Raw genomic sequence first — 23,531 nt, 5'->3', positions numbered from 1 at the left:
TAGTTATGTCCTTAGTAAATGTCAGTATAAGGCTCTGTGGTCCACTAATTCATTGCGTTGCATCAATTAAATAAGATAGGTCCCTCCGACGCCCCCATGGCATCTTCAAAGTGCCAGGTTTGCTGGGTTTGCTGCACTTGCCTCCATTGAGCACGCGGTCGAGTCGAAGAAGAAAGGCGTGTCTCCACCTCGTCATCGAAGGGTGGAGCCAGGAGAGCCCTTGCCGACCAACCAAGAACGAGGGGTTTGGCTTTGAGAGGGCGTGGAGAGAACGTTCGCGTAGACTCGAGGGTGTGGCCTATATAACCCGTCCCGCAACGCCCCCGGGAGAGGTGGTGAGAGGGATGCGTCGGATACAGCAGCTTGAACGATCGGAGCTTGGAGCACAGCAGCTGAATGCCGCAGCGTTGAGCTTTAATGGCGGCTGCTCACGTCAAGCACACACCGACCGGACCCGCATCCTTCCCGCCCGGAGATCCCACCTCATCCGTCCAGCCATCCACCTCCTGCCATTCATTCCTGCCTTCATCCATCGTGTGAGTCTGCCTGTTTGTCTGTCTTTCATGTTGTCTTGGGGTTTATTAAGTAAGCTTGTATAGTTAAGTTAATATTTTCACTGTCTCCTTGCTTCTTTCTGTCCAGTTATTTTCTTATCCTTCCTCCTCCTTGGTTATTTTGATGATTTGTATATAATTAATAATAAACCCTGTTACTTCCTACCTTGCCTTTCTTTCCTTTACATCCGTTTCGCTTTAGTGATTTCCCTCATTGAATACCTGTGGCACGATTTGGCCAACGTAAAGGATCGGGTCAGTGCTTGTTAATAGTTCGTGCCGCGGTTGCTAAACCGCTCGGCAATTACCATCTGTCCACGGTTGCGAACGGGGTTGCGAACGGGGTTGCGCTCCTCCCTCTCTGGAGGGAGCGGTGCAGCGTCAGGACTCACGTCGGTCAGTCACGAACAAGGGGACTAATCCCCTCTTCTTAAGGGGAAGAAGGCCGACGTAGAGATCCGTAACAATATTGTTACGGACACGGCTAAAGATGTTGCTTGACCGAGCGGAATGGCCGCCGTGTTCGCACAGTTTACCCGATTACCCCCAACTCACCCGATTCCACTCGAACGTTGGCCAAATCGCGCTACGCTAAATCAATGATGGAAAGGACACAACGACTGGGATAAATGAAATGACGCAAGGGGTACAGTTCTCAAGACCTCCGGAGGAGGATATAATTAGTGGTGGAGAAAAGGGGTAGATTACAAGGTAGAGTGAGGTAAAAGACACAGAAGAGATAGGCACTTAGATACAATCTTATCTATCCCAGACAGACCACAGACAAACGGAACAAGACTGACTTACACAGGGATTGATGGCAGGGAAGGACAGGCAGTCGATAGCACAAGGTGCACCTTGGCTCAGGGACAGGATAAAGCACGGTCCAGTCCAGAGATGCGGGGAGGTGTCACAGCGCTCGGAGGTGGCGTCCTTCTCTCTCCAAGCTCAGCGCGCATCTGACGTCACCTCCCTCTTCCTGCGCATGCTCAGCGCGCATCTGACGTCACCTCCCTCTTCCTGCGCATGCTCAGCGGGGAGTGACACGCCCTCGGCTGGTTGGCTCCACCCCAGATGGGACCGGTCCGCCGCCTCTATTGGGTGCGGGGGTTACCGGGCTCCGCCCTTGACGAGGAGCTGACAGCGAGCCCCTACTTGGTAACCCCTTCGAGCACATGCTCGATGGCGGCTCGTTGGAAAGGCCTGGTGCACTCCCAACACCCCCTACCAACCAAGCCGGAGTGAGGACGCACACTCCCCGCGCCGCCGCTGTTGTTGTTGTTGTTGTTGTTGTTGTTGTTGTTGTTGTTGTTGTTGAACCGTGAGGAAGAGCTGCGGGGAGGTATTGGGAGGTCCTAAACTTCCTAACGGTGCCATACAATCACATTCTGGTGCAACGAAGAGTCAGAATTAATGGAAACGAGTCCGTAACTGACATAGACTAAGAATAACTAGCAAGATGTCCTATAGTTGTCTACGTGAGATGCGGTGGACCTGGATGCGACATTTAATGGGGGAAATAGGGGGAGGTCGGGTCTACAGAGTGTTGTTTACAGAAAATGGGACTAGGGAATGGGGGATTGGGGATAGTTGGGAAGTATGGAGGAAATAGGGGAATATTTACAAGCGGATATGGATGGATGCCAATCCCATATCCGCAACATTGCACCCTTCTCTACCTCGGGGCGTCCCGACCCGATAAATTTTTACCTACGTTAGTGTGGCACTCAGATGTAGTTCCCTCTACTATTAACTCAACCCTGAGTGCGACAGTTTTACAGATGTTCACAAATGAGTAAATATGTCCCCCTGCGACGTTGCACCCTTCTCCTAACAGAAACACACCCACAGGATAACCGAATCGCGGAAAGCATTCTCAAACTAAACATACAGCCGGTAGGGAGCATTATTTACACAAGACTGATATTTACACTACGATCCAGGACCTGTTCATTGAGGAACACATGCAGATATTATGCATAGAGAGAGAGAGCACGCATGCCAGCATCGATACACCAACCCACGAGTGCCCTGTGGCCCTACGGCCTTTAATAATGTGCAGAGCACCCCGTCCAAGCACGAAAAGCACCACCCCATACACACAGTCAGCACCACCCGGTGCACCAATAAAGTGTTCATAAAAATGCACAATTAAGTGTCCATGGTCACCGGTGGTGTCGCAGCCGGCCGATGTTCTGCCGCTGGTCTTGTCTTCATGGAGTGCACTTGGCCTTCTGGCTTCTTTAGAAATAAAGAAAGGCGCCAACCGCGTCCATTTCTAAATTGTGGCCGTCAGGGGGCCAACAAAAAGTGGTTCACCTGTATGGCATAGGTGCCACGTTGACCCAGGTCCATCCACGGGTGGTGCTTGACCGCAAAAGAACTGCGGTCCATTGTGGGCGGCCACAAAAATTGCGGTCCATATGGTGTATCGATCCAGGCAGCAAGCAGCGGAAGTACAGGCCCACAACTGCGGAGCCAGCACCTCTCTCTCCCCTCTCTCTGCCCCAAAGCCAGATCCTCGGAGGTGGGAGGCAAAAGAAAACAAGCGAGTAAGGTGGTAAGGGCGCAAAAGTGCACGCAATACAAGGTAATGCATACTGGGGGCACATGGGAACCAGGTGAGACAGGTACGTTCCTACCGTACGCCCCCCCCCCCCCCCCACCAGGTAACCTACATTGCCCCTCCCTTACCCCTTACTGAAACCACAAAACACAACACTACCCATAAACATCTACTTTACACATCAACAAACGTCCCTACTGTCTTCCCCGTTCCTCCCATAAACCAAATTCGTCTTCTCTCCCTCCTAACCAATCAAATTTGCCATTTCCAACTCTCAACAAAATTTGCCATCTCCAACTCAACATCAAAATTTGCCATCACCAATTCATCATCAGTCCCTCCTAAGGAGGGAGAGATGGAATCACCCCAATGTCTCATCCACGTCGTGATGCGTCTCACAAATCCACACAGCAATTCTCCTTTCCTGCAACACAGAACAAAGGAACACAGGTGTGGAGTCATCATCATCACCTCCGGTAAGTGGCTGCGTATGGTGCGACAGGTTCATCAATCCTAACTATTTCCTAAATGACTTTAACAACTTTACATTACCCGGGGTCTTTCCCTGCCAATCCATTGGCCAACTTACACTGTGGGTTCTAAAAACCAATTCCCATTGACCAAACTGTGGTGCTTCTCAAGTTGGGGTTTCACTCCCCCGATTCATCACTCGGTGCCCCCGCACAATTTCGGGGCTGTGACGTGTACCTCTCCCAGCAGGTCTGCCCACCTGCACACCTCCACCACTGTAGTTGCCACCCGAGCTTACCTGCTCCTTACCTAACCTATCTAATTTGGGAAGGCCCCTCCTGGCTCTGTCACCCCACTCGGTGCCCTCTGGCACTGGGCTACCCGGGTCCGTCCTCCGGATCCTCGGGCCCCATCCACAACTACCGGCTCCCAGAGCCCACCTGCGGCCTCACCTGGCCGACATCCTCACAGTGGTGGAGTGCCCAAACCAACTACACACACTAACAGGCTACACGCCCAGCCATTTCCACAACACTAATGCACCCATCCAAATACCATTCTTCCACCCGCACCACAGATGCCAATATCCAACCACAATTTACCTATACCCTCTACCTAACACTTACACTACCCGCCCCGGGTACTCGTGAAAAGGGGTCCACTCTTCCCCCATCCACACCTTCGCACCATGCACACCACTCCGTACCACTTACTCCAACTCTCTCCACACCACTCATTCCAATACTCCATGTATTCCACCCACCTGTACTTGCACACCTGTGCTCTCATACTTGGTGCCGCCTGCACCCTTCTCTCCCCCAAGCGCATTCGCGCTGATCCACAACACTCACTACTCATACACTGCTCCACACACCCGTCCAGTTCTCACACAGCATCATTTCATCTAACTACTCCCCTCTGAAACTTGCGCTTCCCAGTCGTCCCTTTAAATTATTGCGCTCCCTCGTCATTATCATCCACTCTAATCTACCTGCGTCCCCACTACAGGTATCAGTCACTAACTAAACCTTAACGTTACCTAATGTCAATCTCTTCTAGATCCCTACACACAATATCCTAACCCACCTGGGCTAGTTTTCACTGCAATACACCCCATAATCTATAGCGCATTTGCTCCCCCCCCTCGCCGTGAGGGATGGTGGATTGCCCATCCCACCACATCGGGGAGGTCCCACTATCAATTTTGCTCGTCCAAATTCCAACCAATTCAAAAATTTTCCATTTACTGCCAATTCTACCCACTATTATAAATTCCGTATCAAATCACTACCATCATCATCACAGTCCGCTATATCCTAGCCTCGGTGCGTCATGACATCATTAAACTCGGTTCGTAAAGCCGAGCAATGAATTTGGGTGGTTTGGTCGCCTGCAGGTTGAATCCGTCCGGCTTTCGGTTCAAGGGAGGTGGTTTGGTTGGGCCGAGGTTCCACGCACCATCTCGGCGCGGCACCTTGCGGTCCCGGGCCCGATGGCTCAATCTCCCCCGGTCGGAACCCCATCCCCACGAGGGGGCACCGTTCCGCTTCCTCCCACTCGCCCTTGAACCGGACCGGTCGCCTCGCCCGCCAAGGCCCGGACTCGACCGTGCGGGGCGGGGCCAAGCCCGATTTGGCAACGACGCTTCGAAGAGAAACGACGCAGCTTCGATCCGCGCCGGGCCTCGCATCCAACAAAGAACGCCGCGCCCCGAGCACTCGCATCGGCTATCCGTCGCCCTAACCGCTAACCCGGTTACCGTCGATGCTTCACTTGCATGCTCACACGCATACGCTACCCCTTTCACCCTCACAAAACCCGGCGTTCCAACGCCGTCCGTACATTCTACCAACGCACTCCCTGTTACAAACCACACCTCTCGCGCACACTCTTGCGCACACTCGCCGCTCGCACACCTCTCCTCCGTTACGTCCTCCGTAACACTCACCATGGGCGTGCACTCTTGCATCCACCCACTAACGCGCTCACATGGGCTCTCCCACACCCGCGCTACCACTAACTCAGGTGTGCTTCCTCGCACACCCTCGACCATTCCAAGCGTGCATTCTCGCACCCGCTCCACCAGCAACTCGCTCCTCGTGTCACACTCCGTACACCCCGACGTGCATTCTCGCTCGCACTCGGTTTCACTCCCACACTTTATAACACACCCACTCGCCGACGCACACTTTTTCCTCCCACGCGTGCCATTTCCACTCACACGGGACCCTTCACCAACGCCCGGATGCTTCCTCGATCCCAAGCGCGCGAAAATTCTTTTGTCGCTAAACATCCTTTTACAAAATCTCCCAGCACAATACACAGCACGTCTCACCTTCGGGGTTCTTCTTCCTCCCTGCACCAAAACCTGCAAACTTCCATTCGGGTTAAGCACAGCATCGTGATGTGAGCAGGGACTTTGCACATTTTCCATTTCTCCCTGCAATTCCCGGGCTACCTCCGTCATCTCTTCAATTTTAATTCCCAGCACTGCTTTGTCTTTGTTCCCCTCGACGACCGTTGGCTTTAATAAAACACCCTCTACCTCATCGGTCGCCGGCTTTTCCAAACCCCGTGTCGCGATTTCTACCCCCGTCATTGTACCCGTGCTTTCCTCCGCTTCGCTCAACCGGCGCTTCTCGACCCGCGTTACCTCCTCGTGCACCCTTGGGACCCTTTCGCCCAACTTGCGGTCTCTGTCCCTCTGCTCCCTTGCCTCCCTATCGGCCCTCATTCCGTTCGTTGTTGCTTCAATTTGGTTTCTCAATTTCTCCCCCTCTATTCTCAGCATCTCGGCGAATTCCCCCTCCTCAAATTCCCCCTCCGAATTCCCCCTCCGGCGAATTCCCCCTCCGAATTCCCCCTCGCTCTTCCCCCTCCTCAAATAACACCTCATTGTGGCTCACCCAATCACCATCAAACCTTTTGTCCGCCCCATCCTTCCCTTTCTCCGAGCTATTCTGAAATCTCTGACACACCTTCAACAGCTCTCCCTATCTCTTCCACCTCTTCCACATCTTACCCTACCCCTCCTCCCCCCTGTTCTGTATCTGATGCTCCCCCTTCCTCTTCATTAACGGTATGGACCTCAAACATCCGGGGCCTTCGTTCAAACTTAACTGATCTCTCCATACAGGTTGCTTCTGTCAAACCAGACGTGATCTGCTTAACAGAAACTTTCCTCCTTTATGATGTCTCTGATTCCATAGTATCTCTCCCGGGCTACTCCCTCCTCCGGTACGATAGACCTGAGCCTCGTCCTGGAGGCGGGGTTGCTATCTTTATCAAAAACTCTTCCTCACTCGCCCTGCACTGCACTCTCTCCACCTCACCCCCAGGAATACCTCTGGCTACGGCTTCCCCTTCGCTCCCACCTCTTGTTCATATGTGTGTTGTACCGTCCACCAAACAGTGATGACTCCATCTACATCTCGCTGTCTGATGATATGGACCAACTTCTATCTACTCATCCCAACTCTCTCTTCCTCATATGTGGTGATTTCAATTGTCACCATGCCAGTTGGCTGGGTGTGGGTACCTCTCTCACCAGCCATGGCTCTTCAGCAAAGGACTTCTGCGACTCACTGGGACTGACACAATCTGTCAATTTCCCGACCCGGATCTCAGTCAACGGAACATCTTCTCTTCTGGACTTGGTTATGACTAACTTCCCTGAAAATGTCTGCTGCTCTTCTTCTGCTCCGATCGGATCATCTGATCATGTCCTTGTTAAAGTGGACATCTCTCTGACCATCCTCAGGGAGCCTGCTCAGCGTCGACGAGTCTGGCATTTCACTCAGGCCAACTGGCACGGTCTTCAAGCAGCCATCAATCATCTGGACTGGTCTCCCATCTCTACCACCTCTGACATCAACTCATCCTGGGAATTCTTCCAAAGTAAATTGCTCTCTCTCATGCACAGATTTATCCCACCTCGTCTTCAGTTGTCATACCCTTCCTCCCGTCCATGGTACACGGAATCTTGTGGTGAGGCTGTTGCCCAGAAACAACTTGCCTTCGTCTCCTGGAAAGCAAATCCAACGGAAGGAAATCTCATTTCCTTTCACAAAGCCCGAAACAAGTGTGTGTCCACCCTCAGGAGAGCCAGGAAACAATATCTCTCCGTTCTCAAGACCGAACTCTCTTATCTGTCTCCCTCTTCCAAATCCTGGTGGCGTCTGGTCAAATCCGTTTCTGGTGTTTGTTCCCCCTCCATCCCCTCCCTTACCTCAAACGGCTACACAGCTGACTCCGCACGTGAAAAAGCTGAATGCCTCAACTCTGTGTTTGCCTCTAAATCTTGTGTCCCAAACCCATCCCTCTCTGTACCCACCATACCCAGTCGTACCCTGCTGCTCCTGGACTCCGTGTCCTTTCCTCCTGACAAGGTGGAAAAGTTTCTGTCAACCCTCGACTCTGATTCTGCAACTGGACCCGACGGCATCAGCCCACGGGTCCTAAAATCCTGCTCTGCTGCTCTATCTCACCCTCTCTCTGTTCTCTTCACCCTCTCTTTTGCTCAAGGTCAACTGCCATCTGCTTGGAAATCAGCCAACATCACCGCTTTGCACAAAAAAGGTGCAAAAACAGATCCTAGCAACTACAGACCAATCAGCCTTCTCCCAATTATCAGCAAAGTCATGGAATCCATCAATGCTTCGGATATGAAATCTTTCCTCTTCTCCAATGGCTTGATCTCTGATCATCAATTTGGTTTCAGACCAGGTCACTCTACTCTGGACATGCTGCTTCTGCTGTCTCAACAATGGATGGAGGTCCTCAATGCCAAACAGGAAATTAGAGCTGTCTCCCTCGACATATCACGTGCCTTCGACACGGTCTGGCACCCCGCTCTGCTCACCAAACTCTCCTCCTTTGGTATCCATGGAAATCTCCACGCATGGCTGGCGGACTTCCTCTCTAGTCGTCGTCAACGTGTGGCCCTGAATGGGTTTCTCTCATCTCCTCTTCCTGTTCAGGCTGGAGTTCCCCAAGGCAGTGTTCTGGGCCCCGTGCTTTTTCTGGTCTTCATCAATGATCTCTCTGACTCTCTCGAAAATCCTCTCTATCTCTTTGCTGATGACTCCACTCTCTGCCGCTCCATTCCTCTTCCCTCAGATCGGCAGTCTGCTGCCTCCTCACTCTCTGAAGACCTGGACAAAATCACAGACTGGTCAAACAAGTGGAACATGTCTTTCAATCCTGACAAATCTCACACTCTTACTATGTCTCTCCGAAAAGATCGACTGGACAACCCTCCCATCTACTTTCTCAACAATCCTCTCCAAGAAGTTCTGTCGCTCAAGATTTTGGGTCTCACTATCTGCCATGATCTTTCTTGGGAAAACCACATTTCCAAGCTGGCCTCCAAAGCCAGTCGCGCGAAGTCCTTCCTCGGCACACCTGAGCTCCTCACCACATACAAGGCTTTCATCCGCAGCTCAATGGAATACTGTTCTCCCCTATGGGCCGGTGCTCCTGCCTCACACCTAGCTCGGCTTCACGCTGTTGAAACCAAAGCTTTCAGAATTATTGGAATCTCCCGCGATGAAGCTATCTCTGAGGGCCTTTCACTCACTCACCGCAGGCAGGTAGGTGGTCTTTCTGTCTTCTACTGACTCCTCTCCGGCCTTGCACCCCCAGCTCTCTCTGTGCTCTGTCCCCCAAATATTCCTACAGGTCGCACAAGATCTGCCAGCAACCCTCTGATGGTTAAACTGCCGAAATCTCGGCTCTCTGCTCACCTTCACTCTTTCATTCCTCTTTTCTCCCACCTCTGGAACAAACTCCCTCACTCCCTTCAATCCCACTCCTCCCTCCAGGTCTTTAAAACAGCTGTTCACCACCATCTCTTATCTTCCCCCATCCAAAACCTTGATCTTTTCTACCCCCGCTAATTCACCCCAGATCCACCTTGTTTGAAATTCCAACTTCTTTCCTGGAAGTCCTGGCAGTGTCCATATGTTTTATACCTCTCCCACCGCCCCCTTCCCATGCCCCCCCCCCCCCCCAAAGCCCTCGCCCTCTCTCAGATCTCTCGATGTCTCCATGTCTCTCGGTCCCTGCTCTCAAATGTTGTGTTTGTGTCCTTCCCCTTCTCTCCCCATCTTGTCTACCGCTCCCGATGTTATATGTTTTATGTGTCGGTTTGTCTTTCTGTGTGATTAATGTTCGCTCTTTCACGAGCCTCGATCTTGTATACAAAAAAAAAAAAAAAAAAATTGCGCCATGAAGTCCCCCACATCAAAGCCCGCTGCTACGGTCACGGGCGCGGCAAAATTTGGTGCCGCTGTAACCACGTGCGCGAGAGCGCCATTTTGTGCACCTGGTACCTCCTCAACCACACCTTCTTTACTCTCCTCCACCATTTTCCCCACTTCTTCCCTGGGGTCCTGGGTCGATTCTACCCCACTCTCCTCTACCGGAACCCAGCCGTCTTGATCTGCCATAGCGCGACTTCCAAAATTCGGGTTTTTATTTTAAAACAAAACAAATTTCGGTTACTTGTAATTTTGAGCGCGTTAAGCGCGCTTCGGGTCCGTATCTCACTCCTCGACACCAATTGTTACGGACACGGCTAAAGATGTTGCTTGACCGAGCGGAATGGCCGCCGTGTTTGCACAGTTTACCCGATTACCCCCAACTCACCCGATTCCACTCGAACGTTGGCCAAATCGCGCTACGCTAAATCAATGATGGAAAGGACACAACGACTAGGATAAATGAAACGACGCAAGGGGTACAGTTCTCAAGACCTCCGGAGGAGGATATAATTAGTGGTGGAGAAAAGGGGTAGATTACAAGGTAGAGTGAGGTAAAAGACACAGAAGAGATAGGCACTTAGATACAATCTTATCTATCCCAGACAGACCACAGACAAACGGAACAAGACTGACTTACACAGGGATTGATGGCAGGGAAGGACAGGCAGTCGATAGCACAAGGTGCACCTTGGCTCAGGGACAGGATAAAGCACGGTCCAGTCCAGAGATGCGGGGAGGTGTCACAGCGCTCGGAGGTGGCGTCCTTCTCTCTCCAAGCTCAGCGCGCATCTGACGTCACCTCCCTCTTCCTGCGCATGCTCAGCGGGGAGTGACACGCCCTCGGCTGGTTGGCTCCGCCCCAGATGGGACCGGTCCGCCGCCTCTATTGGGTGCGGGGGTTACCGGGCTCCGCCCTTGATGAGGAGCTGACAGCGAGCCCCTACTTGGTAACCCCGTCGAGCACATGCTCGATGGCGGCTCGTTGGAAAGGCCTGGTGCACTCCCAACACCCCCTACCAACCAAGCCGGAGTGAGGACGCACACTCCCCGCGCCGCCGCCGTTGTTGTTGTTGTTGTTGTTGTTGTTGTTGAACCGTGAGGAAGAGCTGCAGGGAGGTATTGGGAGGTCCTAAACTTCCTAACGGTGCCATACAATCACATTCTGGTGCAACGAAGAGTCAGAATTAATGGAAACGAGTCCTTAACTGACATAGACTAAGAATAACTAGCAAGATGTCCTATAGTTGTCTACGTGAGATGCGGTGGACCTGGATGCGACATTTAATGGGGGAAATAGGGGGAGGTCGGGTCTACAGAGTGTTGTTTACAGAAAATGGGACTAGGGAATGGGGGATTGGGGATAGTTGGGAAGTATGGAGGAAATAGGGGAATATTTACAAGCGGATATGGATGGATGCCAATCCCATATCCGCAACAATATATATATATATATATTTAAAAAATTTTGCCTTCCGAATATGCATAATTATGATCCGACAGCTCGACAGTCACAGGAAATGGGGTACGTCAAAAACACAAGCGTTTTGAGGGGAACCAAATGGGAAAGGATAAAATATATACAGTGAGGATTGAAGAGCAGAAAATCAGCGAGTGCCAATCCAATTGTTCAGCTCAACAGATATGAGTCCATCAGAATCCTATAGATCAAACAGATACGATTCCATCAGAATCCTATAGATCAAACAGATACGAGTCCATCAGAATCCTATAGATTAAACAGATACGAGTCCATCAGAATCTTATAGATCAAACAGATACAAGTCCATCAGAATCCTATAGAACAAACAAATATGCGTCCATCAGTATGCCATAGATCCAACAGATATGCGTCCATCAGAATCCTATAGACCAAACAGATATGCGTCCATCAGAACCCTATATATCAAACAGATAAGCATCCATCAGTATCATATAGATCAAACAGATACGAGTCCATCAGAATCCTATAGATCAAACAGATACGAGTCCATCAGAATCCTAAATATCAAACAGATATGCGTCCATCAGAACCCCATTGATAAAACAGATAAGCATCCATCAGTATCGTGTAGATCAAACAGATACGAGTCCATCAGAATCCTATAGATCAAACAGATACGAGTCCATCAGAATCCTATATATCAAACAGATATGCGTCTATCAGAATGCTATAGATCAAACAGATACGAGTCCATCAGAATCCTATAGATCAAGCAGATATGAGCATCAGAATCCTACAGATCAAACAGATACGAGTCCATCATAATCCTATAGAACAAACAGATGTGCGTCCATCAGTATCCCATAGATCAAACAGATATGCGTCAATCAGAATCCTATAGACCAAACAGATATTCCTCCATCAGAATGCTACAGACCAAACAGATATGCGTCGATCACAATCCCATAGACCAAACAGATATGCGTCGATCAGAATCCTAAATATCAAACAGATATGCGTCAATCAGAATCCTATAGACCAAACAGATACGAGTCCATCAGAATCCTATAGATCAAACAGATATGCGTCGATCACAATCCCATAGACCAAACAGATATGCGTCGATCAGAATCCTATAAATCAAACAGATACGAGTCCATCAGAATCCTATAGATCAAACAGATACGAGTCCATCATAATCCTATAGATCAAACAGAAATGCATCCATCAGGGAGGGGAGAGTGGGTGTTTGTATTTTAATTATGCATGAGTAAAAGGGTTGGAGTAAATCGAGAGAATAGAGGATGGGGATGGGGGTTGAGACGGGGGGGGGGTGGGGGGGAATGGAGAGAAAGTAAAGAAATAACAAGAAGGGAAGGGGGAGGAAAAAAACATGGATGGGGGAGCAAAAATTCAGAATATATGGACATGAAGTAATTGAATGCAAATTTGGAACATTATCTGATTGGCTTTTAATGCAAAAATAAAAACCGCCTCGATTATTTAGTGTTCTCACCTGAACCGATGGTTCGTTCTGCTCTCGGAATGAATACCCTTGGTATTACACAAGAAAGGTACCCTGATGTCTACTAATGTCTGTCCTGCATGCGATTTATGTACAAGCTCCACTATGAGCCTAAGATCAATGCATAACAAATAAAAGGGGGGGGGGGTGGAAAAAAAAATGTTGAAGAAACAAATCCAGAGTTGAAATGTTAAAGAAACAAATGAGGCCTCAATCAGAGTATGTTAGACAGGGAGTTTACCTTTATATATTTCTGGAACTAACCTCTCATCTTATGTTTACCTCAAAATATGTATGGTATGCGGCTCAGTAATCCAGCTGATATATATACATACACACTTTTTTTGTGACATATATCGTATATATATATATATATATATATATATATATATATATATATTTGTATACAAGATCGAGGCTCGTGAAAGAGCTAACATTAATCACACAAAAAGTCAAACCGACACATGAAACACAAAATAAGGGGAGCGGTAGACAAGATGGGGAGAGGGGGAAGGACAGAAACACAACATTTGAGAGCAGGGACATCGAGAGAAATGTGGGAGGGAGAGGGCTTGGGGGGAGGTGGGAGAGGTATAAAACATATGAACACTGCAAGGCCTTCCAGGAAAGAAGTTGGAATTTCAAAAAAAAGTGTATCTGGGTGATTTCACGGGGGTAGAAAAGATCAAGGTTTTGGATGGGGGAAGATAAGAGATGGTGGTGAACAGCTGTTTTAAAGACCTGGAGGGAGTGGGATTGAAGGGAGTGGGGGAGTTTGTTCCAGAGGCGGGAGAAAAGAGGAATGAAAGAGTGAAGGTGAGCAGAGAGCCGAGATTTTGGCAGTTTAACCATAAGAGGGTTGCTGGCAGATCCTGTGCGACCTGTAGGAATATTTGGGGGACAGAGCACAGAGAGAGCTGGGGGAGCAAGGCCAGAGAGGAGTCAGTAGAAGACAGAAAGACCACCTACCTGCCTGCGGTGAGTGAGTGAAAGGCCCTCGGAGTTAGCTTCATCGCAGGAGATTCCAATGATTCTGAAAGCTTTGGTTTCAACAGCGTGAAGCCGAGCTAGGTGTGAGGCAGGAGCACCAGCCCAGAGGGGAGAACAGTATTCCATTGAGCTGCGGATGAAAGCCTTGTATGTGGTGAGGAGCTCAGGTGTGCCAAGGAAGGACTTCGCACGACGGAGGATGCCCAGTCGGCGACTGGCTTTGGAGGCCAGCTTGGAAATATACCCCAAAAGATAGGGATACAAACCAGAAGTCGCATTTTCGTTTTTATGCCGCTAGTACCTATCGGACGTATTTACAATGCTTTATGTAAACATTTAAATACGTGCCTGTTCCTTGTCCTCATTCTGCTCTGCCTATTTTCTCTAATCTATTTTTTTTTTTTTTTATTACTTATGAATACGACACTCTTAACCCCCAACAGTTCTCTCTCAGATAAGTAGGAAATACATGGTGGAGGAGGGGAGGAGAAGTCGTGCTGGTCTTCATTTTACCCACGTGTTCCGTAATGCCTCTCCTACTCTCGAACCTCTGCCCCCACCTTCTATCACACAATTCTTTGCAGTGTCACCTTTGCCTTTCACCTCCTCAAACATGTATTGCACTCTTCCAACTTAGAGCAACGCCACAACTATCAACTCACAAAATGTCCTCACCAACTCCACAAACTCACGCATTGCTGAAAGGGTTTACAGAAATGCATTCACACACTGGTGACAGCCAACTCACGTAAATATAAATAAAGAAAGAAAGAAATATACCTGGTCCCTACTTACCTCCTCCCCCCCCACCGCCAAAGTTCTCCTGTGCATCCTTCCTCCTCTCTAACCCTATGGTTCACCAATAGGGTTCTGCACTCTAACGTCACAGATTTGTCCATACAGACTGCTACAGTAAAGCCAGATATTGTATCTCTATGAAGCATTGCTCTCACAGGACATGCTGAACTCTTCAGTGCATCTCCCTGGTTATTGTCTCCTTTGCTCTGATAAGCATGATAGAAATTCCTGCACTTGTGGCAGAGTCGCTGTGTATGCTCATTCCTCCCTTCCCCACAACCCATGCCCCCTCACTCCTCACACACAACCCTACACGAGAGTGCATTCGGCAGTGAGCCTCTCTGTCACAAGGTGTTGTTTATTTCTATGGGCTACCACCCCTCACTCTGCTGATGCCATATACACTGCTCTCTGCTCACCCATGTTTGCTATCCATAACCTGTAGAAACTTTAAATGCCATTTGGCTCGATGTTGGTCCACATATTTCAATATGAACTAGAACGGGCACTCGGTAGAGCGCATACCTTCGCCGCAGCTACTTTTGTTGCCAAAATAAAATTTTTGAGGTTGAAATGATCGCGGGAGATTGCGTTATAGTGATGACGTCCTGGATGGACATCTTCTTCTTCAGTCGCGCATAACTTTGAGTGAAATACGATCGAGTTAAAAATAGTCAGAATTTGAGCAAATCTGTTTCATTCGTTTGTTAATATGCCTCATCTATTGTCAAATCTGCAATTATAATTTTTTTTGAGGTTGAAATGATCGCGGGAGATTGCGTTATAGTGATGACGTCCTGGATGGACATCTTCTTCTTCAGTCGCTCATAACTTTGAGTGAAATACGATCGAGTTAAAAATAGTCAGAATTTGAGCAAATCTGTTTCCCAAAATCTAATCAAATGTGTCCCGTATAATAACCAATCATCCCACCAAATTTCATGCAATTCGGTTGAATACTTTTTGAGTTATGCGATTAACATACACACACACAGACATACAAATAAATACACAGCGATCAAAACATAACCTTCCGCTTTTGCGAAGGTAACAAGCCCAGTCATGACTGGATTTACTCAGTCTTTATCGCCCCCCAAATAAGGCAATTCATTGCTGTACCTCGTCATGTGTGTCTTTCCTGGTCACCCTCAGCTCCTTTGTCCACCGGTTGGAAAAGTCGGCATCTCTTTGGCATTCAGCAGAGAACTCAAAGGCTCAGACGTGTATGGCAATTTGGTCAAGCTGATTTGTCTGCCCAAAAAGCCGCCCGCTCCACTCACAACTGGTCCATCATAACATTAGCTCCACGACGATGACTTAGACCATGACTGCTCATGGAATTTATTCTACAACGGACTACTTGCTTTTTTTTTTTTGTATACAAGATCGAGGGTCGTGTAAGAGCTAACATTAACGACAACAAAAAAAAAAACAAAAAAAAAAACGGACACACAAGACAAAATAAAGGGAGCAGGAGACAAGATGGGAAGAGAGGGGGAAGCACACAAGTACAACATTTGAGAGCAGGGACATCGGGAGATCTGTGGGAAGGAGAGAGCTTGAGGGGAGGAGGCATGGGCAGGAGGGTGGGGGAGGGGTGGGAGAGGTAAAAAAACAAAAAACAAAAAAACACATGGACACAGCTAGGACTTCCAGGAAAGAAGTCGGTATTTCAAAAAAGTGAATCTGAGTGAATTAACGGGGGTAGAAAAGATCAAGGTTTTGGATGTGGGAAGATAAGAGATGGTGGTGAACAGCTCTTTTAAAGACCTGGAGGGAGGAGTGGGATTGAAGAGAGTGAGGGAGTTTGTTCCAGAGGCGGGAAAAAAGAGGAATAAAAGAGTGAAGGTGAGCAGAGAGTCTTGATTTTGGCAGTTTCACCGGAAGAGGGTTGCTGGCAGATCTTGTGCGATCTGTAGGAGTATTTGATGGACAGAGCACAGACAGGGCTGGGGGGCCTAGGCCAGAGAGGAGTTGGTAGAAGACAGAAAGACCACCAACCTGCCTGTGGTGAGTGAGAAAGGCCCTCGGAGTTAGCTTCATCGCAGGAGATTCCAATGATTCTGAAAGCTTTGGTTTCAACAGCGTGAAGCCGAGCTAGGTGTGAGGCAGGAGCACCGGCCCAGAGGGGGGAACAGTATTCCATTGAGCTGCGGATGAAAGCCTTGTATGTGGTGAGGAGCTCAGGTGTGCCAAGGAAGGACTTCGCACGACGGAGGATGCCCAGTCGGCGACTGGCTTTGGAGGCCACCTTGGAAATGTGGTTTTCCCAGGAAAGATTATGGCAGATTGTGAGACCCAAGAGATTGAGTGACAAAACTTATTGGAGAGGATTGTTGAGAAAGTAGATGTGAGGGTTGTCCAGACGGTCATTTCAGAGAGACATAGTAAGAGTGTGAGATTTGTCAGGATTGAAAGACATGTTCCACTTGTTTGACCAGTCTAATTTTGTCCAGGTCTGCAGAGAGTGAGGAGGCTGCAGACTGCCGATCTAAGGATGAGGTATGGAGCGGCAGTGAGTGGAGTCATCAGCAAAGAGATAGAGGATTTTCCAGAGAGTCAGAGAGATCATTGATGAAGACCAGAAAAAAGCACAGGGCCCAGAACACTGCCTTGGGGAACTCCAGCCTGAACAGGAAGGGGAGATGACAGAAATCCATTCAGGGCCACACGTTGACTATGACCAGAGAGGAAGTCCACAAGCCATGCGTGGAGATTTCCATGGATACCATAGGAGGAGAGTTTGGTGAGCAGAGTGGGGTGCCAGGCCGTATCGAAGGCACGTGATATGTCAAGGGAGACAGCTCTAATTTCCTGTTTGACATTGAGGACCTCCATACATTGTTGAGACAGCAGAAGCAGCATGTCCAGAGTAGAGTGACCTGGTCTGAATCCAAATTGATGATCAGAGATCAAGCCATTGGAGAAGAGGAAGGATATGATATCCGAAGCAATGACGGATTCCATGACTTTGCTGATAATTGGGAGCAGGCTGATTGGTCTGTAGTTGCAAGGATCTGTTTTTGCACCTTTTTTTGTGTAAAGCAGTAATGTTTGGCTGATTTCCATGCTAATGGCAGATGACCTTGAGCAAAAGAGAGGGTGAAGATAACAGAGAGAGGGTGTGAAAGAGCGGCAGAGCAGGAATTTAGGACCCGTGGGCTGATGCCGTCTGATCCAGTTGCAGAATCAGAGTCAAGGATTGACAGAAACTTCTCCACCTTGTCAGGCGAGAAGGACAGAGTCCAGGAGCAGCTGGGTATGCCTGGGTAAGGTAGCTACAGAGAGAGACGGGGTTGGGACACAATACTTTGAGGCAAACACAGAGTTGAGGCATTCAGCTTTTTCACGTGCGGAGTCAGCAGTGTAGCCGTTTGAGGTAAAGGAGGGGATGGAGGGGAAACAAACACCAGAAACAGATTTAACAAGATGCCACCAGGATTCGGAAGAGGGAGACCGATTTGAGAGTTCACCTTGAGAGAAGAAATCTTCACAAGTTCATGCCATCCCACATTCAATTATTATGTCCATCTCAATTCGAGTACACCGATGTATGTGGGGAGGTCATTGCATGAAAACAAGTTGCATTCTCCTCCTGGAAGGAAGCAAGCCCTACTGATGGTAACACGCAGTCTGTCCTCACAGCCCAAAACCATTGCATATCTCCCGGAAGAGCCAAGCCAAAGCATTAAGCTCACGTGTGATCAAAATTCTCCAGCTTTTTAACTTCTTCTAAAGTTTGGTGGGAGCTGATCAGATCTGTCTTTGATAGACATTTCCCTTCCATTTCTTCCTTCCTAAAGGACAGTCATGTTAGACACTACTCGAGAAAATGCAGTTATTGACGTCTTCTCTTCACTAAAAAGGCCAAGATTCCAAATCCGGACCTTCCTGTACCCACCCTTTCTCCATGCCCCCATTACGGAATGATCCCTACAGAATGTGGAATTCATCATGGAGAAGGTTCCTCCCCACATAGCTAAACAACTCTTCAGCAACTGGTCCTGAAGGCACAATTGCTCGAATCCTCAGCAACTGGTCCTGAAGGCGCAATTGCTCCAATCCTCAGCAACTGGCTCTGAAGGCGCAATTGCTCCAATCTTCAGCAACTGGTCCTCATTGTGCAATTGCTCCAATCCTCAGCAATTGGCCTGAAGGCACAATTGCTCAAATCCTCAGCAACTGAGACTGAAGGCACAATTGCTCCAATCTTCAGCAACTAGTCCTGAAGGAGCAATTGCCCCAATCTTAAGCAACTGGTCCTGAAGGAGAAATTGCTCCAATCTTCATCAACTGGTCCTGAAGGAGCAATTGCTGCAATCTTCAGCAACTGGTCCTGAAGGTGCAATTGCTCCAATCCTCAGTAACTGGTTTAATTACCAATGCCACTGATGGTGGACCCCTGGTTGTTTGCCTGTCTGTGAGCACAATATCTCAAAGTTGTGGACAGATTTGGACAAGATTTGGTGGACAGATGGGCTGTGACCCAGATATATATTTGAAAAGTATTTTAAAAATAATCTTAAGTGATTCTTCAGCATTCAGAAATGAGGCCAAAAGGATCATGAAAAGGAAAGGAAATGAGGCATGATATCTCAATGTTGTGGACGGGTTATGGCAAAACTTGGTGAAAGAGTTGGGTAGATTACAAGAACAAGCCGATTAGATTCTGGTTCAGGTCCAAACGCAGAGCTGGCCTATCAGTGGGATACAAAACATAAACCGCTCATCCCGGCAGAGGTATGCACTCCACAGAGTGCCGTTCTAGCTTCATCATGCATTCTCTCCTCTTTCACAGGTCTTTCTTCAATGGGCAACTTCCTCCATTTTGGAAAGTTGCAAACATCACTCTTATGGACAAGGTTACAAAACGGATCCCCTCAATCAAAGACGAATCAGCAGTTTTCACATCATAATCAAAGTAATTGAGTCCATAATTGTAACTGACCTCAGAGGTTCTCTCTCTCTCTTTTCTAACAACCAGTTTGGCTTCCAACCTGGTTATTCCACTTTGGATATGTTACTCCTTCCAACACAGCAGTGGAGGGATGCGGTGAATCACTAGCCAAGGGTTTGGGCCATCTCTCTGGATCCTTTGATACTGTCTTGCATCCAGCCTCGACTTCCAAGTTGTTTTATTTTGGTATTCAAGACCCCTTTCTCAAGTCTTTATTTGATTTCAGCCAAGTAGAAATATCAGGTGCCCCTTCATTGTACCCTTGCCTATAAACTCTCTTCAGACTTGTTCCACAAGGCAGCATCGTAGAACCTACATTATTCTTGACAGACACAGTAAATCCTTAAATATCGTGGGTTTGGACCAATCACGGGCAACCTGTGTACCAATTTCATTATCACGGGATTTCATTTCGACCAATCGCAGTTTTTGAGCCGAGTTGTGACATTTATTTCCCACCATGAGAATTTTATTGTTTCTCGTACATCGTTAAGAATTATTTGTATGCAGCCTGTGGCTGCTTGGCTGCATCATTTTCTTTGGACACAGCTGTGCCGCTGATGCGATGCCCCTTCATTTTGCCAACCTCGGAAGGATGACAGGCTGAGTCAACCCACCTGGTGTTAATTCACCGGCACAACAAGGGCTTGAACTCAGGACCCTATAGGAACTTAAGCCAGCCACCTTAACCGTTAAGCCACCACCAGGCACTGTTAAAAATTAATGTAATTACATTAAATGTAATGTAATTTACACATGTAATTGCACATCAGCATGGCTGCTGTGGTGCAAGTGGTAACTGAGCCACACAGAACATACAGTACTATACTGTAACCATTTCTCTCTGTGTCAACATTCAAATCGGTGCAATCTTCCATGTAATCGTAATAAATTCCTTTGTTGTACACCGGGAGTGCTGACGGGAGTTGTGGGAGATATGTTGAAGGCAGCGGGAAATTGGGGTGTGAAGAGAATGACAGAGATCTGCAATGTGGTGGTGAAAGAAGGCCGTATTCCAGTGGATTGGGAACTGAGTACCCTCATCCCTCTATACAAGAGGAAAGGTGACCCTCTGGACTGTGGCTCGTATCGAGCGATAAAGTTATTGGAGCATGGAATGAAGGTATTGGAAAGGGTGTTGGAGAGGAGGATAAGGAAGAAAGTGAAGATTGACGAAATGCAGTTTGGATTTATGCCAGGAAGACGAACGACAGACATGCTTTTTATTGTGAGGCAGTTGCAGGAGAAGTACATGGAGAAGAGGAAGAAGTTGTTTCTTGGGTTTGTTGATCTGGAGAAAGCATTCGATAGGGTTCCACGTGAAGTAGTGACATGGGCATTGAGGAAGTTAGGAGTGGAGGAATGGTTGATCAGGGTAGTGATGGCAATGTACAAAAGAGCGTGCACAGCTGTAAGGACGAAGGGCGGAAACAGTGGTGAGTTTGAGGTGAAAGTGCGAGTGCATCAGGGGTCGGTACTAAGTCCACTACTATTTGTAGCTGTGATGGAGGTGCTGGCTCGGAACGTAAAGGATGGTTTACCGTGGGAGTTGTTGTATGCAGATGATCTGGTCTAGGAATGAAGTTCAATACCCACAAATCACATGCTCCCACAAAGATTTGGAATCAAATTTGTTTTTAAAGCAATTTATACTGAAGATAAGTTCAAATTGGAATTGGATAGGTCCCTAGAAGTATTAGAGAGAGGTATACACATTTAGGTTACACATCACTATCAGGCACCTCCCCATTCCCCAACTGAGATTGGGTATGTGGCCTGAGACAGATTTGTTTGGCCTGGTGCTGTAGTGCAGGCATGATGGGCCAAATAGCCTCCTGTGTCAAGGTTTTTGTTAAAATTATCCAATCCAGCTCTCTGAAGAGCTACTGGAACGCCTTGGCCTCAATAACTGCCATAAGCTTTTGAGGGAGGACCATATCACCAAACTGGCATGAAAGGTTGATCACCTCCATAGAACTATGCCATTCCTCAGCTACACCAAGCTCATCATAGTGTCCATGGCATCTATAAGAATTTCCACAGAGTATGGCTCACAACTCTGGGCTGGGGCTCCCACATTCAATGCTTCTCTTTTTGAGGCCATTGAAAAAAACAAGGCCTACCACACCATTGGAATCTCAAGTCAATGCTAATTCCCAAGGATTAACACTCCCGGAAGTAGAAGGATGATGGGCCGTCTTTTATACAAGCTTACATCTGACATTGCAACTCTTCCCTCTGCTACGTACCTCTCCCCCCTTCTACTACTCTGTCAGGTCATGAATCACTCACCTGGTCACCCATCCCAAAGTCCAGGCTTGTTGCCTACCTGCATTCATCCGTTCGTCCCCTTATTTTCCCAAATGCAGAAGTCTCCCTGCATCTGCTGCCTCATCTTTCAAATAATCATAATTTCAGTCTTCAAATGCACTATCACTACCCACTGCACTCACCTATGCACATCTGTGATAGCTTCTACACACACTGATATTTTCCCATTGTCATCTTCTCTGAGCAGTCATTACTCAATTTTTATGTTATTCTCCTTTCCTCTTTGTGTATGTCCATCTCCCCCATACTCTGGTAGTCTGAGCTTGCATTTATGGTTTAGCTCCTCCATGAGCCTAGACCCTTGTATTTATAGAAATAAAAAATAAAAAGATATACCACAAACACCCATGACAACATGATGTGCAAATCGAAGAAAAAGGGAGGGGAGAAAAAGATCCTTAACAATAAAGAGAAAGTTAAAACAATAAAGAGAGATGTACGAGACTCATACTCTATACACCCAGAAGAGGAACTTTGGCAAATTTACACATTTCAGACATCGAAACAAAGAAAAAGAGAGAGTATCAAAATAAAATGAGAAAGTCAAACACAAACAAGTACACAAAAAGGTTTAGTCCAACCCCCATTTCAGCAGGGACTGCGAATGGGTCATGCGCGTTACCGTCAACGAGCATTACATGACCACTCTTCACGTAAAATAAACAGATGTAACTCCATGTCCGAGTCAGGATAAGTGATCGCTCCGCTTCCAGTCCGAATACACAGCAATTAACTGTGCACAATCATGTCCCATTCTGTATTTCCATTCTCATACTTGCTCGAATCTCCCAATCTCTGTTGCCATTTTTGAAATTTCCTAACGTGGGAAAACCCCTGAATAAAAAACCCCCAAAAAGCACCTTTGTGCAGCATCAAACACCAAAAATAACCTGGCAATTAAAACAACACATCTGGCAGCCTTTCAAGAGGATGCTGTGATTGCATCCACCTCAATCAAGCCAAGCGGGGCTTCAAGAAATAAAGGATTTGAGGGGCATACAAAGTGACCACCGTAAAGGAATTACTTTGACAGGTGATGAGCCAAAGAGCACAACCAAAACTTTCCAACAAAAAACGAAATAAAAAAACGGGCTCAATCTCCCCCCTTGTTACTCCTGCCAGGGAGTAATGCATTCACTCGTGTGTGTGTGTGTGTGTGTGTGTGTGTGTGTGTGTGTGTGTGTGTGTGTGTGTGTGTGTGTGTGTGTGTGTGTGTGTGTGTGTGTACAAGATATCTGGAAAAGTTCTGAACGGATTTGGATGAAAGTTGGTGGGATGATTGCCCTTGGGATAAGGAAGAATTGATTAGTTTTTGGTGAAGCTCAGGATATTATTCCGGATCCAGGAATTTTTTTGGGAAAGATTTTTTTCTGTTTTACTGCATTAAAGCTTTTATTCTTATTCTTAAATTATGTTTTTCTCCTCTAATTCCGAGATATATCAAAATAAATTCTCTGACAGTTAGGGCTTACTTTCTTTTTCATTTATTGTTTTGGGGAGAGGGGATGTTAAACAAAACGTATTATTCCAACTAAACCCACGGCGGGAGTATGCGCTCTACTGAGTGGCGTTCTAGTATTATACTGTGCCCTACTGCTACATTCCGATCAATACACTGAACCACACATCAAATAG

General features: G+C 47.8%; 1 protein-coding gene across 1 annotated transcript in view; it reads right to left on the bottom strand.

Moving 5' to 3' along the window:
- Positions 1 to 23,531, bottom strand: part of LOC137439581 (TBC1 domain family member 10A) — a 97,730-nt gene that overhangs the window by 51,940 nt on the left and 22,259 nt on the right. The window lies entirely within an intron of this gene.

The sequence above is a fragment of the Myxine glutinosa genome, chromosome 14 (genome assembly GCF_964187855.1).
Source record: "Myxine glutinosa chromosome 14, kmMyxGlut1.1, whole genome shotgun sequence".
NCBI classification, from domain to species: domain Eukaryota; kingdom Metazoa; phylum Chordata; class Myxini; order Myxiniformes; family Myxinidae; genus Myxine; species Myxine glutinosa.
This window is presented reverse-complemented; position numbering and strand designations above follow the sequence as displayed.